We start from the raw sequence: 19,577 nt of genomic DNA, 5'->3' as shown, positions 1-19,577 counted from the left end.
AATATTGCAGAATAAAAATAAGTTTTCAATTATTTAATTCATATTGTTTATTGTACACTTATATTTTTATGTTTATTATACGGCTTCAAAAGAATTAAATGAACATCAAAATCGTTTAATTTTCTATTTTTTTTTAACATAATTTAATTTAATATAAACAATAAAATTATAATAAAAACTGTATATATACAGCCATACAGATATTTAAAAGGTTTTTATTTTTAAAAATAAGTAAAAAACGCAGGTGTAAAAAAAAGTTTTTTAATGCCACCCAAAAGTATTTTAATTATTCATTGTTTCCACTCTATTGAAAATACATCGATAATAAACATACCTATACGATTAAAAATTTTTTATATGAAAACTGTAATTTTTTAATTCGGTTCATTCATCTGGATAGGTACTTGTTAACGAAGAATATGATTATATTCTCTTTCGGCTTCATCGATCCCAAGCACGAGAATAAACCGTATTTCTGTTACCTAGGTAACCCAAGGAAACCCCTTTATACACACACCTTTATCCGTTTGTATCGTGTTACAAAACAACCCTTAGATGCAAAAAAAAAGTCATAATAATAATGCAGGAACCAATGATACATCAGTACAGTATTGTTATAACGGTATATTCCTGCACAATTTAATAGATAGCCATTGACTCGTGCTTTGTTTCACAGCGCATAATGTTAAAAAGTAAAAAGCAATACACCAAGAATCATGTATGTGATTTTGGATAAATATTATTTTTATGCATAATGATCACCGTGTTGATGCTGCCTACAGAGGAGTTTTGATATCTGCATTGTATTACTCCAAAAAATCATAATATATTTTTTTTATTAGATAAACATTGTTTTATTATATTATATAATATAATAATATTATGTTGTATAATTATTATAAACAACATATAAATATAAGAAATAATAATTTGTGTAAATACATATGTAACAGTGTAAATTATTTCGAATCGTTATTATTAAAGGCAAATTAATAACACACTATTATTAGTTATTATATAAAAAATGGTGTACAGTGTATATTTATATAATTATATATATAAAAAAGTTCAAAAATCATAAAAATAAAATGCTTTGCTTTATTAATAAATTTATTGGCTTTATCTTATCATATTTTCATGTTATATCTACGTATTATCGATATTATATAATAACTAGGTAATAAGGTAAAATATCAATTTCATTTTCGTTTTCATTTTTTACTGATGTGAGTTAATATTTTATAGATTTAAGATAGAGAACTTATTGTGAAGACAACGAAGTATCTTTTTTTAATATTTAATTAATGAATTAATAATATACTTAATTTTAAATAAAATATTTAAAATGCATATAAATATATCTGAACTTTTTTTTTACTTATGTTTTTAGTATAGGTGATCGATGGTCAATGGTCATGATATATTTTTTTTAATAGCTCAATAAATCAAGTAAGTACAATGGTCAAACAATAAATTCTTACTTTTTCGTCCGTATATTTTATTTAGACATGCAAAACAGGTAATAATTAGTGTCGATGTCATATATATTAGTAGTAGCTGGTAGCAGGTGAATATAATATTACATGTTCGTTTGGATTTATACCTTTTACGACATAATTATATGTGTTAGTTGATTAATTATTTACTCGTTTCAATATATCTATATGTATATATTAGAGATATTATCAATATTATTATTAAAACTTATTTTACCAGTTAAAAATATATAAATTTTTTTTTATATCTAAGTGAAATAATTTAAAACGCTAGGATAATGAAATTCACATTGATTTATTATAATTATATTACATAGTTTCTAAGTAATAACAATTAACTATGATTTAAACAAGTAAAATGCATTTTTTTAATTTTTATTAGGTACATAATGTAGTGTGTATTTTATTGCATAGGTAATTATATTCGAATTGTTTAAATTTACATTACCATAAAATAATAGATAAATACATATGTAAACAAAATAATAATATTATTGATTGGGATTCAAAAATGTAAACCTGGCTAGTAATTAGTGCCTAATAATTAATGTACGCACATATATTATAGTATAATAAAGTAAAATATTTATCTAACTAAATGTACCTATATAAATATTTTATTTACGATATCTAAGAGCTATGTAATTGGCGAATTCAAACTAACAATAAAAAAGTTTAAAACGCTATAAAAGAAGTGAGACGATCGAATGTGGTATTCTATTATACACAATAGTAATTTATAATTGAATAATTTAATAACTTAAAATAATAATATTTTTATATTATTAATAATTTAAAACTTATTATTCAAAAGCACTAAGAGGGTGTTGATGTACTGTTTATTTTTCCTTTTAGATCACGCTCAACAAACAAAATGCATTCACTCAAAATATTTATTTTTATTTTTGAGTTATCTTAAAGTAAGACCACCGGCCCTTTACAATGATAATAAAGAATAATATTTTTGAGAGTATCGATCATAAATAAATTTTTTAAATATTATCGTCTCGAAATAATTGAATAACCATTTAATTATAAATATATTAATAAAATATAAAGCCGATATGTTAAACCCTCAAAAATAGTATTCTCTAAAATTATTGTAACTGATGATATAACTCTGAGATTATTGATTGTAATGATTTTACATCTTACATGAATTCATCTATGTCATATGTAAATTCTAAAAAAAAAAACAAATACTGCTCTGTCATCCTTTTAACGTTTTTAGAAATATTTTTTTTTTTACATGCTTCACTTTAAACTGTACATAACGTAAATACGAATATAATAAATATTCACTATGTTTATATTTAATTTTTTTGAAACCACTATGTATAGGTCTTAAATATTTTATTTTTATTCTCGATGTGCTTAAATGATAATCATAATATTGAATATTGAAAATAATAATAATATGCTTTTGGACTAAAACATATTAAAATATTAAATGTTCCAATATTACGGTCACAAGGCAGATGTTAATATTAAACGGTTTTTCGTTTTTTTTTTTTTTTTAGTGTATTGTCTATTTAAAAAAAAAGCAATTTACCAGCTATATAATAATAATAATAATAATAATATAAAAATCAGCTGGTGTCATAATCACTATGTAATATATCGTAAACGTCCGGCACCCATGTTCGGTGGTTGTTAGTGTTAAAAATTAATGCGTCAAGAAAAAAAATACGAAAACATTCATTATAACCAGAAGCCAATAACATACTTCAATTTAATAATAATCATAAAAATAAAAAAAATAATACTAAAACGATCACATAAACATATGCTATTTTATTATCATGGTAAAATTGTAAATTATTTGTAAAGTGGTAAATTGAAAATAAATTCCAGACAATATGACTTACGTCTTACATTATTATGGTTCGTGCCGAATCGTGAGCTTCGAAATCGTTTGGATTGCATTTTTTACCAATGCCAACATTATATTATACACATACGTTGGGCTAATTTTTCTTTGAAACGATCACGATAACGTGTAACACGATAAAAAAAAAAACTCGACAAACGAGATAGGTACAGTTGACAGGTGTGTGGTATAAATTTGAAACAAATCGTAGATTGTGATCTCAGTACACTGTTTAATCTATAACACATTGTACAACAACAAATTTATGATTTGACGATATAAACATTATCGTCGTCATCGGGTCATCGTGTGTGATGAAACTAAATTTCAAGCGTATACCTATGGTCACGGCATATGCATTACCTTATTAATAATAATTAAGTAAAACATAACGGCTGAAAGATGTGAACAGTGCAAGCAAGACTAGGTTTTAATGACTTTAAAAATTGAAATTAAGTTAATATTAACGAATTTAAAGAAACTATTTTGTAATTAAATTTTAATTGAATATACGTAAGTTACTTTTGTAACCTCGCATGTACATAATATTATAATGTGTTAACTTATTTTTTGTACAGAGTATATAAGTTTTAATTAAAATTAAAATTCAAGTAATTTAAGTCAAATTTTTATATCAATTGTGTAATTGGAGAGATATTTGTATTTTTTTTTAAAAATAAGTGGAAGGTAGTGCTACTGCTGCAGATACGAGAAGGATGCTTTCACATTACTGATTTCAGAGGAATATTAAATAATTATATAACCATACAGATATTTAAGACCAACAAGAAATTCATAAAATAATAAAATATAATATAATCATCGCCAGTTTTTGATGGTAACTCTATGTCGGTTTTTGTAAATAGTTACCTAGTACTAAATTAAATATATTATACTTGATTAATGGTGGATAATAATTAGTAAAATAATTTCTTTTTAATTCATGAAAAGTATAAAAATTTATCATAATTCATTATATAATATATTTTTATTATAATTTAATTGAATGACATACGTTTTGTATGGTATTTTAAAGAAAACTTTTCATTAATAATTCATCGAACATATCTGCAAATGGGTATATTTAATATTATATATATAATATATATGCATACATTTTAAAATGTATATATTAGTTATATTATTATGTGTTTAAAGTCTATGAATTTATACATATAGGTATAAAATATTCCAAATATTTATACCGTATATTTAAATTGTATTTTTGTCACTTGTTTTTATACAAATACCAATGTAGGTACAACATTTTTACATAAATTATTTTAGAGTTATCTGGTTGTTTTAACAGTGATTTTCCCTTCGTTTTTAGGTGGTAGTAAAGTTTTCCAGATAATCAACTTCCCACACGCTATGTCTTCCGTCACAATAGTAAATACCTACTCCTTTTTATCATAAACGAGCATAATACGTATAACTCTCTATAACAATATACTTGATAAAATATCCAAATTTATCTATTTTGCAAATTAGTGCAGTTTTTCAAATTGAATTTTTCAATTCGGCCCATTTTTAACATAGCTACGTAATTTTTATCGATTAATCTTTAATTTAACAATGTTATAAAATAGATAAGTCAACTTTTAACTCATTTGTCTATTTTTTCTGGTACTAGCTTACCTAACTTCAGCCTTGCGTGCAGGCTCTATAATCTAGGTATATGTATAGGTGCCTATAATAATACGGTACGGGATCAATAATAGTTTGCTGTTAACAGAGGTCATCGTTCCGAAACATCTCACTATACTCATCAATCGCACATATAATAATTGTATAGTAAACCTATTATTATTATTATTATATTTATCGAATTCAAAAAGGTTAATCTTTTAGCATAATTTTCAAGCCCGTTTCTATTTTTTGTTTAGGACATTTTAACTTTATTACTCCGTATTAGAACAATAATTTGAATACAGTTAATACAAACACTGTAATAATAATAATACAAAATAGGCGATAGGTAAACGTTGTATTGCAGGCTTCGCCGCCTTCACACGTAAAGCCCCACGCGCGTGGTGTAAAAAGACACGACGAGAAGAAAAATAAATTATATTAAAACAATATTATTTATAGGTCGGCTTGGATGTGTTGTAGTGCGCACCTGACAACTATACGGCCGCCCATCACGCGCGCGTGTTTCCTCATTACCACTAACACAACATCGTTAACCAGAAACAATCGTATAAATCATAATACCTACCTACCGGAGCCCCGGCGGAGATTGCGTGCGACTCGTGTTTGTTATTATTACTTATGCTTGTCTCTTTCATTTTAGGTTTAATACGCGCTTGCAGTATTTACTCGTATCCGAGGTAATTCGCACCGAGCACGCTCATCAACCATTTTTTACTTTGGTAATGCGTTTATTCGAATTGTGATTTTCGCCGAGTTCTTACATAAGTCATATTTATACCATATCGTATTCAATTACTATACGGTTGTCTATACTATTTAAGAAGTGTCCGTTGGCGAAACAAACTTTTGGTTTTTAAACTTTAACCGTAAGTTCGTAAGCATATTAGCTTATTATAAGCGTAACTCTTTGGAGTTTTGGTGTATTTAAATTGAAATTCGAACGAGTAGTTTATGAATTATTATCCTTAGTATATTTAACCATAAGGTTTATATAGATAATTTGCAATAATTATCTGAAGATACCTATATAGTATAGTAGGCATTAGTTTAAACATTACTAAGGACTATTATCCTTAGTATGACTATATTTAATAACTCAGAAACATATCGTTTTAAATTTTTACTTAAACACACAACAAAATGTCTAAAAGAAATAACGGTAAAAAAGGAACTATATCATTTGAAAAACAGATGTTTGTCACAGGACACACTCCTGTTTATAACAGATCCTGTTATATAACACAGAAATACCAGAGCTCTATAAGTATTTAAAAATATAACTTTTAAGACGTGTAATCTTGAAAATTTCAAAAGTTTAAATAAACGCATTGTCAAAAGATAAAAAAGAGGTGGTCGTGTTCGTTGAATCACCCTATATAATTTTTTTTCGTTTTCTATACGTTTACATTTTGACTCAGTCCGTGTGCGATAAACTGCGCAACTAATAACAATCATAATAATAATAAGCTGCGAATAACACGCACGTCAACGGCAGTAGGTGTAAGTGTTTAGGTTATACATATGTTTGGGTGTGTGTGTGTGTATAAGTGTGTCTGGGAGCCTTTCGACAACGGTTCACGCCACTCGCCAAACGATATAATGATAGGTATTATGGTACAGCCAACAAATAAATCGAAATTGGCGGTGAAAATAATGACATCTCACCGCGACAATTGTATAATACCTAACCTTATACTCTCAAACGTTTTTCATCTCTTTTTGCTGACGACGACAATATAACAATAATTACGTGTCTCGCGGGACATGACCTCCAGAGATATGTTTATTGACTTGCCGATTTTGAACGGACCGTTTTCCTTCGTTTTCTTATGCACACAACAATAATAACACATAATACAATGTACTATATGACCAGCTGCACCTTCCCCCTAGCTCCTGCAGTGCACACCATAACGTAACTGTAGTGGATTTATGATGTACACCGCAGCTATATTATATTGTAGATATAGATGCATTGTACCACAATGCGTGAACCGTATACAATACGCGTACACTGCACATTTTGGTGTTTGTTATTGATTAATAATATATATTTGTGATGTTATAATAATATTGAATTCGTATTAGCGGTTTTGGCACTGTATACCTATTCGCCGCGCGATATAGAAATCGTTTTTCTACTCGATATTAGTCGAAAATAAGGTTTGATTTTAGTTTTTAACATTATACTATTGTGCTCAATTTCTCTACATAATATTGCTTGCGCATAATAATAAACTAAAAACCTTATATACCCTTATAAGGGATCGATATAACAAAAAAGAAAAAACACGAAACTATTGGTTTTCTGGAAAAATAGAAGATTTTGGTAAATAATAATTTTCGGGGGAAAAAACTAGGGTTTTCCAGAATACCTAAAAAAAAAGTACTACACCCTGGAATAAAATATGCTTTACATGAATTTAATAATAAAAAATAACATAATATAACTGCATAATAATAAGAAGTGCAGTAATGTGTGTTCCATTCCTATTTGCTTTATCGTATTCGATTTTTAGATAATATCTTAGTAACGTATACAATTTAGGTATATATTTTTCATTATTTTAAATTTTAGTTTTCTTTACCTACTTATAGCCATCTAAATTTGGTGCCATTGCAATAAAAGACGTTTTATTTTAAGGTCACGGGAAAATAAAAAATTTATTTTTTGCTTTTAACAATAAAGTTTACATAGTTACTTAGATACTTAACAACAGCTATATGTGTTTAAAGAACAGTTCAAAAATTGATAAAATTATCAATATAACATCAGATATATTTTTATTTTCATATACCAAATAATAATGATAATATTAATACAATTGAGACATATAAAACAGTATAATTTATTACATACCTGCATACTAAAATACAATGTAGATAATATAATAATAATAAAAAATAATAGGTGTACTTACCTAGTGTATGCGTAAAAACTTATACTAAGATGTGTACTTAATGTTATTATTTTTTTATGTTCATTTTAGTCTTTCTGACTTAATCATGGATATACAAGTCATTTATGTATATTTATTGTTAATGTATGATATTATGATTTATTTTTAATTTTCATAAAATACGTTATTTTATGCTTAATAAAATTAATAATACATAATATATATAATAAACAAATTTATTTTTCATTTTAATACTTATCACGGGATAATCATATTATTAACTATTTACTGTTAAGTATACAATTTATTTAAAAGATTTATATTGCTGTAATAGTTGTAATAATAGTTATTTCGATATTTTATTATACATATACCTAGCTGATAATAATATGAAGACTAGTTTGGAATCGATAACTTTTATAAAAATCCGGTTTAATTTGTTTAAAATAAAATATCAGATTAGATCTGAATCTGAAATACATGTTATGTAAATACTAAATATTAACACTTTTGTTGTAGATATATTTAACAATATTGTAGATAGTTTAGATAAATTATTTTATATGTTTAAAAAATATTAAAAAATAATAGTTTACAAGAATATATAACTATATAGGTCCAAGAAAAAAGATAACATCATAATAAGAAACGTTGTACTAAATAGTTATATAAAAAAAATTCCAATTTTGATTAAGATATCATTATTATTATTTGTATAAACGTTTTAAATATTAATATAATATTATATTATAGCATAGTTAAAAAACAACCTACTACGTACTTATTGAATTGAAAACATACGAAGATTAAATATTACATTATGTAGGTACTATGAGTTTGAAAAAGCTTTGTCAATTAAAAATGTGAGTAGTATAGTACCTACCTATACATTTAAATGTGAATAATAATATGTGATTATTTGATAACATTGGATTAAAACACTTTTTTATTGCTATTCGTAAATAAAAGTCTAAATAACATTCTTTGTTTTTATTTTATTATTTTAAGAAAACAAAGCATCGTCTGTTTTCTTATGGTATTTGTCAAGTGTGTACAATTTATTATTAAAAAAAAAAAATCAATTTTTTTGCAACGTTATTTTGAAATGTTGAATTATACTCCTATTTCTATTTACCACATTGTAAAAAATATTTTTGTCATCTTTTATCGATAATTCACGATACTTATATAATTTTATAATGATATAAGTTTGTGGTGTAAATGGATTGTGTCTTTTATCAAACTCAGACATTCATGTTTTAGTAAGTTACTTTATCATAACATAATTATACGTAATATCGTACCTCTATAATAGTAAGTATTGCACATTAATGTGTTTATTATGAAATAATTAAAAAACATATTTTTTGATAAACATTAATCTGTTTTTATTTAATTATAAATATTCAATCTTGCTTAAACACGGGTATAATTTTATTTATTATTATTAAATGTGATTTATATCAAGGTATTTGTGGGATATTGAATTCATTTATTGTATTAGAGGGGTTTACTTTTGAAAAACGTGTATTTATTATTAAACATTATGTTCTGATAGCTGTATAGTGTAACCGTTTTGTTAAAATTCAAGAAATACCTTCATGGCTTCGTGTATTACTTGTCGAAGAAATCGAAATATTCTATGCGTGTCAATCGTGTCATTTGTAATCGTATCAATAGACGGTTTTTAATGCGAATAGACAGGTCTTTTCAAACGTATTCCCACAATAAACAATTGATCATAATCATTGGACTGCTCCGAATACCTGAATCTCAAAAACAAGATTCTTTTATTTGTTATTTTTAACAAAAGGGAGAAACTAAAAACAATTCAATACTTGTTCGACATGATGTCTGTTGATACTGATGTATTGAGTTAAATTAATGAAAAAATAAAATTTAGATTCATTCAATTTTTATCGATATCAAGTTTTAAATATTATTGGATATTTAAATTTTAATAACTACTTGAAAACATGACGTATTATTTCACTATAATATATTATATTGTATAGCGACTTATAGAACTGAATTTAGCATTCATAAAAGCAATTCTAATTAAATATTCTATTTTGAGTTATTATTAATTACACTAATGTACTAACTTTGCATTTTTAATTAATATCTACTAACAATTTAAATAGGTAGTAAATATCAATAATAATAGTTAAATGTATAGATTATGGATTACTGTTATTACTTATTACCTTAAATACGTTTGGAATAATTAATAGTTGTTAATCACAATATATTAATTTAAAACAATAATTTTTTCAAACTCAAAACCAAAAAATCAACAACTTAGTAGATAAATTATTAAACTTAACTAAGTTAAAATAGTTAAAAAAAAAAAAATAAGCTATTCTTATTATCTGATCGTACTCGTTTTATTTTGAAGTATAATAATAATAATAAATGTATTATTATTATGTATAAACTGTATTATTTATGTTATTCAATTTAATAAAAAATAATATTTTAATGTAATATAATATACAATTTATTGATAGTTATTTTTTATTATTTTTTAAAACATTTACTGTCCAAATAATCCATATACTGCAATATTATTAACTATAAAATAGTGTAAAAACACTATTTTCGATGGTTATTATTATTTCTATACAGTTTAACACATCTATTTATAGTGTACAATATAGATTTGTAGGTGAAATACATACTATTACGATTTAGATAAATCCATAAATGGTATTTAATTTTTTTATGCTACTATATAGAACATACACACACACATAATTGATTCGATCCCGTTTAAAACTATTTTGTTTGTATTATATAAGACTATAATAATCAACCCCACGTTTGATACTCACTATCTACTCTCTGTACTCAATACTTTGGCGTAGTGTTAAAATAATATATTATATAATATGTGTTCGATAACGTTATGTGTAACGCGTGTGCACATATAATAATATAATATAGTCTATAGCCAAGATTTTCACCTACAGGATCGAGTAAATTAATTGCGTCGATGTCGTAAAAATCGAAAATGCGTATACGTGCAGTACAAGTATGGGTACCATCACTCGCGAGTCTTTATGCTGCCGTTATAGTTTTTAACACGGTATTTAGACCATTCCGAGTGATTTTTATATTTAATTGGCCATCGTCGTAAGAAAAGGGAAAAAAAGTTATAGTCATATATAGGTATATGTGTATAATATATATATTATATATATACATTTAGGTACTCGATTTCAAAGCCCTCTCGCATTATATTGACCACTGCTGTTCAAAAAAAAAAAAAAACATTTTAACACGAATTGGCTTTTAACCAAACCATGGTATATTTGTATAGACGTGAAAAGTTCTCCGGGTTATAAAATAGAAGAGCCCCCGTCGACCGAGAACACGTTATTATCCTGTCACTCCAGTTTACCTCGTACAAATCACACACGCAGCGGGGCCTGGCTATTCATACTTATATATATATATTTTATGCGTATATATATACAGTGCTATACACCTATAGCAGTTTCTATACAGTACATGATCTCGCGCGCGCGCATACTCATACAGAATCACGGGAGTGCGACAATAGTAATTATTTTCCATCGGGATTCTAAAGACCACGCATTTAAACTACGCGCAGACCGACTCCCGTGGTACGGGCTGCTCTACGGTATCGATTTATGTTTAATTGGCTGTGCTGCCAATACGATTTATAGACACTGCCTAAGAACGAAGCGTATATTATACATACATATATAATATATACAGAGTGATCGTGCTCACTCCGTATTTTTGTCTTCGAAATAACGGATAGGCAGTCATTCAAAATCTGACTTTTTTCAATTTTTTAATAAATAATAATATACCTACTTGAATATCATATTTTAAGATTCTTGAGATTTTTAGTACTACTTAAGGACTGCAGTCCTGTGGATATACAAACTTACGGGTTTTCTAACGAAAACCGCCTTTTATAATGTGCGTTTTTAGCAGCTATTTTTTCTAAAAATATTGACGTATCGAAATAAAAATTCGAACGACTATTTTTTGAGTTATTTAACTTCCTAGAGTAGGGACCTACCTATATAGATTCCAAGAAAACCTATATAATATTTGATATTGATATCATAAAATCCAAAAAGTGTTTGGAAAAAGATTTCCACCAGAATTTGTATTTTTTTTATAAGTATCAAAATGCCAAAATCGAATAGGCGTGCGCTAAGGGTGCTTACTGCTTAGCACCTCCAATTTTATAGTGCTGTTACATTAGAATTTTGAATAATATTGCAGTGCACTTATATAACAATATTGTCATAAAATATTATTTGTATAATATTGTTTTGTATAGTCTACAGCAGAATACTTTTTAAATATTTTGTACAAAATTTGTCGAATATTGAACTTGTAGTTTTCTAAACTTTTAACTTACCTGTCATTAGCCTGTACAAGTAGAAATGTTTATAACAGTACTGATATTTTAAACGAATTGGATTTATTGTATTATAGGTATACAGTATACACTATATAAATTACAGTATTATTTATTTATACAGTGGAAACTTTGTTTAAAAATATTTTTTTATATCCCTAGGGCCTAGAGTGTTCTCCATAGATTTATGAGTAGTGATGAAAATAAGAAAAATGTCTACCCATTATTATTAGAATAAGAAAAAATAGTTTGGTTTTATTAAATTAAAAAATATATATATATATTTTTCTACAAATTTAAATATAATATATACTATTGCATTGTGTTTGGTTTTTTAATTTGCGGATTATTCATTTCCAGTGAGATTATAATATATATGCTGTCTTTTCATAGAAATAAATAATATTGACATTGTGTATTTGTGTTAGATTAATATAATTTTTTAATATCTCTCCGACCTACTATGACATTTTGTTTCTAAACCAACTGAAATGACTATAATATTTATATCGATTTAAAAAATCGATTAAAATTTTTATTTTAAGATTATTGTTTTAAAAAAACCATTAATTTGGTTCTAAAAGTTGAAAAATAATATAAATATATTTTATAATCTCACATTTCTAACGTATGTATGATTTTCAATGGTTTTTAACGGGATAGAAATAGGTCCTTGTTGCAACGAGGGACAACTCACTTTGAATGGATAACAATATAATAAAGAGTGCATTTGGTTGAATCAACTGCGTGTCTGATGTCCATGCATATACAAACTACACGCTCGTGCCAAACTACTGTGTGCGAAAAAGATGATATAAACACAACAAAAGAAACATAAATTGTATATCACATCGACAGAGTATGTAATAGGTACTATATCAAATTGTGTACATTACCGTTGTATTAGTATAATAATATAAGACACTGGTTCAGTAGAAAAAAATAAAAATATACAAAAGCTACGAGAGAATCCAATAAAAAACAACATCTTGAATAATACATTGAAATTGTAATATAATTGCTCTTATAGAAACGATAATAGTAGATGTATTAAATATTTTTGTATTCATGTTAATTTTACCACAACGTTTTTAATATGACTTAGGTAATTTGCCGTCACGTTATACCTACGTGGTTTTCATTATATTGTAAAGGAGGCGATAATATCCAAAACTTAATATTTCTTAAATTTAAATTCCACGAAGAAAAAATGCACTATTTCTAAAATTAAGTTATAATTTCTACACTTGTCTTGTGCATTATTTACCTCATAACGGCATAGATACAAACAATAGACTAATAAAAGTAAATTTTTCTGTAATTAATTTCACTTTATTTACTGAGATTTTGTTTTTGATATTTTATGTCTTTGCTTTGGCTCACAGAATTGTAAACCGTCACGGAAAAGCGTTATGGTTACCCTGGTTACCCCTGATTTCGGTAGGTGTTGGGCCCGAGAAGGCGGACGGGGATGGTAAGTACGTACCGCGAACCGAGACTATTCACTCGGAGTTATCTTGTCCGTGTGCAGACGGCAGACCACGAACGTTCGCGTCCGAGACGGTTTCCAAAGACACAAAAGACATAAAATGTGGCAATTCATAGCAGACTCGTATGCAGTATGATTTAAATATAATCACTGCTAATTTTATTTATCATTCTTATTTTTTTATGTAGGCTGGCCAAACCACGGACAATCTAATTTGACATATTTTTACTTGCTGGCTAGTATAATATTATTATATATAATAAAAATGTTTCCTAGGTGTTAATGAATAACAACGAATGAATTATCAGACGAATTTTGGATAGCCTACAGATTACATCACATATTATTTTGTTATATTGATAATTCTTAAAAGCTACGATTATCAACGACTCTTTTCTATATAATATACCGTGGGTAACAGTATACCTAGTTAGAAAAACGGCGTTTCGCGCGTCTTGGTGGGACGCAAAGGATTGTCGCCAAGATGAGGCCGGCAATGTCGAGCAATCCATCAAACCACCTTGGTCATACGACGTGCTACCGTCGAGTTTCAGCCTCAGCCGCAAATGCCTCGAACGCCGCAGACACCGCAGACTCCGCCATCGCCACCAGCGAGCGACCAGACCTCGCACGATAATCACCTGTTTGTCGACTGATTGACGGCCTCCGTAAAAAAAGAGCACCCGTTACATTCACCTGTTACGGTACAGTTTTGCATAGATGTAATGTGATGAATTTATATGGAGAGGCTATAGAAAATATTGTACATTTTTAAGTACCTATTATAATTACCATGTATCTATAACAAATTAATAGTTCAATCATTTCTAATAAAATCTATATACCTACTAAAAAGCCGAAATGGAAATAGTACCTACGCTTTGAATTGTTTTAATTGTTTACTCAAATTATTATTTAAAAACCTATATTATTTAACCTATTTGATTTCTGTTAAAAAATAATAATAATATTAATAATATTTTATTACAGAGTTATTGTTTCTATAGCCAATAATTTATTGTAAAATAATCATGAGTATCTAATACTGATTAGTGATTAGGTACCATAATTTTATTATTTATTACGTATGTATAAAATTATAAATGATAAAAATATAAGTTAAGCAATATGATTTGGTCTTTCAGTAAAATATAATATATAGTTTACATTAAGTCGATTAATCGGTGAAAATGGTATTTATGAATAATAATTGACGTGGTATATTTTAGAATTGTACTTTTAAAGTTTAATAATAAACATAATAATTTATTATTGATCAATTAATTAGTTAATATTTCCAAATTTGATGTGCTTAGAAGACTCTATAAACTTACATAAAAATAAAACTTATATTAATTTAAAGAAAAATGATTAAACTTAGTTAAAAATATAATTTCCAAGATATTATAATGTAAATAATATATACATATATAAAGCTATTGTATATTGGAATAATTTGTTATATTGTTATTATTATTATTATTAAATAAAAGTATCATTGTCAAAGTATCATGTTCCATATCAATATAATTTTATCGTTAATAGAAAAAAAACATGTTTACAAATAATACAATACGCGTATACATTGCAAAAGCTATAATTTATAGTTTAATAAAGACAAGAAAAATAAGGATTTATTAATAAATGGAAATCGCTGTATCATATTAATTATTATTTATTTTTATTAAAACATACTTATATATTTTTAGGTGGACTTTACTACTTAAAGTTGCGATTTAACATTACAATAAGAATAAAAAAGTTTGAATTATAAATTCAGTGCTCATTTGTCATTGGACTTCATAACTTCTCTTTAAACTTTCTTTTTCTTAGTTCAAAACTAATAACACTAATTATTAATTGATATTATACAGCTACGCAAAATTCATTATTCATAAATGTGGAATAAAAATTAATGATCATTAAGACAAGGTAGACATCGTCATAATATTTTGAAAATAACTCATTATTAACATTACGTAAATACCCTAATTTAAATAAAACCTACTCAAACGTATTAGGTATATCTATTTATAAATATATGGACAATACTCATAATTCTATTGCAAATATTGTATACAATCTGTCATTAATCGTAATAGATAAAATAGGTACATGATTTTTGATATCACTATATAGTGATATTATATATTATAATATGTTATACAATCTACTATCATCTATTGACTAAAGTTGCCCTAGTTCATTCATTTGTATTTCTATTCAGTAGTTTTCATTTTTATGTGATTCAAATTTTGAAAATAAATGTTAGATATAGATTTTTTGTTAACTAATTTCATTTTTTTTTATACATATTTTGGCAAAAATAATAGCATAAATATAAAAATCCGTATTCTACTCATTACTTGTTCATTATATAGTATATAACAAACGAATGAATTTAGTAAATAAATCATTGTATGATTAAAATAACAAGTTGTCAATCAAAGATCACAGTACACTTTGAACCAGATGCTTTGATAGTGTCTTCTGTATATATGTTAGGCCATATCTTCCAAAATCCTAGTTTAACTGTTGACCTAAATATTCAGACTTATAAATAAGTTATATAAATAAGGTACAGCTGGTACTTTTATGGTATAAAGTTTAAAAAATATTCATAATTTAGTTCTTGAACAGTAATTAATATAATTATAAATATTATTTTATATGCATATTTTTCTGAAAAAAAACGCATGTTGCAGCAGATAAGATTGAGTTATTATAATTCTTAAACTACCTACCTAGTATGTTATGTATACTGCGTACATAGGTTATCAGTGTTGGTATAATTAAAATAGAGTTCTTCTTTAATAAATGTCTATACTATATTATTATAGTTATAAGCTCACTTTAATAGATATTACCTGTACATAATACAATTTGTTATTCATTAAGTTGATAAAAATATATAAATTACGATAGTGAAAATATTAATTTTTCTGTTACCTCTGGAGAAGGTTATCTAAATTAAAGACAACACGTCAAATATTTTATTACCATTGTGTATTGTTGCGATTTTGTGTCATTAAGTCTAATATTACCCACGCCTTTGATAAATTTCATCCATAAAAATTTCTCGAGATCCGATTAACTAAGATATGTTTAAGTCGTTGGCAAATTATTTGCATACCAATTAATGCGCAACAAAGTACAAAGTGTACTGTACGTGATCACAATAATAATTGCATAATTATCACTTATATATATAATACAATAAGACTTGGCTTCTATTTATTATACATACATATTAAGTATAAAAATATAATTATTATTTATTAGTGTCTTATCACTGCATCGACCGTGCAGTAGTGCAGTAAGGACGGTCGTATGGTGCTGTCGCATTATCTGTACAAATCTTGCAAATTAAGTATCTCTGTATAATGCGATGAGACGTGTCTAAAAGCATGAAGTCTATATGAGCGTATAAAATGTGTAATTTATTTGCACGAGAAAAAATACGAATGGATCACGGACACATCATATGTAAGCAGAATGATTTACCAACCATAGCACCACTTTTAATAAAGAACTTATTAAAATATTCTGATTGTTGGAATTTTTAAATATACCTAATAAACCATAATTTAAAATTCTTGAAATCTTTTTGTACTACTTTAGGAATTTGTGGCGATCCAAACTTTTATTTTTCAAATGAGAAATTATTTTTTTTAACGTTAATTGTTAAGTAGATATTTATCAAAATTTAAATGGGTTGTTTTTGAGTTATTAACATTATTCTATACTTAGGATAATATTTTCCTTAAAAATGGTTTTTACAAAAAATATAAAATATATTTTATACATTTTATCTAGTAGGTATTAAAGTATTTACTATATTTTAAAACATTGCATATTTATTTTATTGTTTAATATTTCCCATCTCATTATCATGGAATTATTGTCCTTAGTGTACACACATTTAAATAACTCGAAATTTCTTGTTAAAATTTTGATTTCCATACGTCAAAATGACGAGGAAAATTACCTGCTTAACATTTTTATAGTAGAAAAATATAGGGATGATAATCGTTTGAAAAACAAAAGTCTGTGTCTTCATACAAAACACGAGCTTACTATTATTACTCGAGTAGTAAAAAAAAAAAAAAAAACAAGAATTTGAAAACGAGGTCTTTATTGCATAAAATTTTGAAAACCCGAGGAAGGAAAACGGTGGATAGGCGTGCTCGGCGATGAATACAATTAATGATTTTTAACGGAAATCGGCTCTAAAATAACTGACTTGAAAAATTAAAAAAAAAACGCTCGAACCCAACCGCATTATAATATATTATATTGGCACCGACAACAATAAAAATCAACGCATTCGCGGTCCACATCCGTTGCGTTACGATACGTCTTCGCCGTGAGAAGTTTATCGCCTACACTGCGTGTGCTACAGCACTCATACTTCGGTCGCAGGAGCCTCCGTGATGTAACAAGTAACAACACACACACGAGAGCTCACAAAGTCACACGGCATACAGGTACCACGGTCGTGTGCGAGTGTGTGTGTATGGGAATGTTGCGGTTGTGCAGCAGGTAGGCACTTGTTTTCGGCAATGAATGCGTGTGTGTGTGTGTGTGTGTGTTGGCATGTAACACGATAAGTTCAGGAAGTACGGGTGGCTGGTCTACGTGGACTCCACTCCCACCTCACCTTCACCGAACCCTTTCGCCGCCGTCGACTGCACACACACACGCGCGCGCGTACATGGCACCTACACCGCCGCCGGTAGCCGTCCCGCTCGCGGAGGATCGTATACTGTACGCCAACTGGCCGTGGCCTCCGATTGAATTACATTTCGTGTGCACTTATTATTATTATTTTTTTTTCAACTACTCGTTTCTCAGCCACCCACTGACACTGTGAGCCGACGATGACCAGGCCGACCGCATATGATAATACACACGTATAGCTGTGATGGTCGTATATAGGTACCTACTGTTGTTTTTTCATCGTCGTCGTGGCTGCCCGCAGCCATCATTGCAGTCACCGTCGGGCATGTGACGCGTATTATACGCCTAGGTGGTATAGGTTTTAAGTATAGGTACCTATATATTATTATTATAATATATGTCGCATTGGTAACATAACGCGTTCTATATAGTACGCGCAGCTATATTATAATAATAAGTATAGCTAGGTAATGAGTTTCAAATTTGTTCAAATTTTGAAAATTGGAGTTTTTTAAACTCGCTTATATACCTACTATCTGTTTTAAATCATTTAGATTTTTATACTATTCAAGCAGTGTCCTGTGGTGGTACTAAGTACAAACTCCTCTTTTTTTTTTTTTTTTTAAATGACTGTAAACTATAAGGCAGATGATTTTATTTTTGAAATTTTGACGCATCTAAATCAACTTTTAAACAAGTAGTTTCTGTAATATCAAAACATTTGATATTAGTCCTAAAAAATGGTTTAATAAAGCAGTAAGATAGATGTTATCTTGAATTTAAAACGAGAATTAATTAATTATTAATGGTAAAAAAAAATGAGAACGCATGGTGAATCATCATATATATATATACTCACATACCTTATAGTGTATACAGCTATAATTTTTCAAATGTATTGTCGTACAGACGATTTCTTCGAATCGTTAGAATTTGACTTTCAACATTAAGCAATATTTTAATATTAGTATTATTTATTTAACTATGAAGTATTGATTTATAATACATATTTTATAGTATTAGAATCGTTTTCTTTAGATTTGGGCTTGTATGTTTATAGATATGTTGCGACCGTTTTGTTTAA

General features: G+C 27.2%; 1 long non-coding RNA gene across 1 annotated transcript; it reads left to right on the top strand.

Moving 5' to 3' along the window:
- The first annotated feature begins 12,793 nt into the window (after positions 1 to 12,793).
- On the top strand, positions 12,794 to 14,730 carry LOC126552091 (uncharacterized). The gene is made up of 3 exons (XR_007605941.1): positions 12,794 to 13,194; positions 13,430 to 13,629; positions 13,710 to 14,730. It is a non-coding gene; the product is annotated as an uncharacterized LOC126552091 (long non-coding RNA).
- Positions 14,731 to 19,577: the final 4,847 nt, after the last annotated feature.

Source organism: Aphis gossypii, chromosome X (genome assembly GCF_020184175.1).
Source record: "Aphis gossypii isolate Hap1 chromosome X, ASM2018417v2, whole genome shotgun sequence".
NCBI lineage: Eukaryota > Metazoa > Arthropoda > Insecta > Hemiptera > Aphididae > Aphis > Aphis gossypii.
The sequence above is the reverse complement of the archived record's forward strand: the minus strand, read 5'-3'. Positions and strand labels throughout refer to the sequence as shown.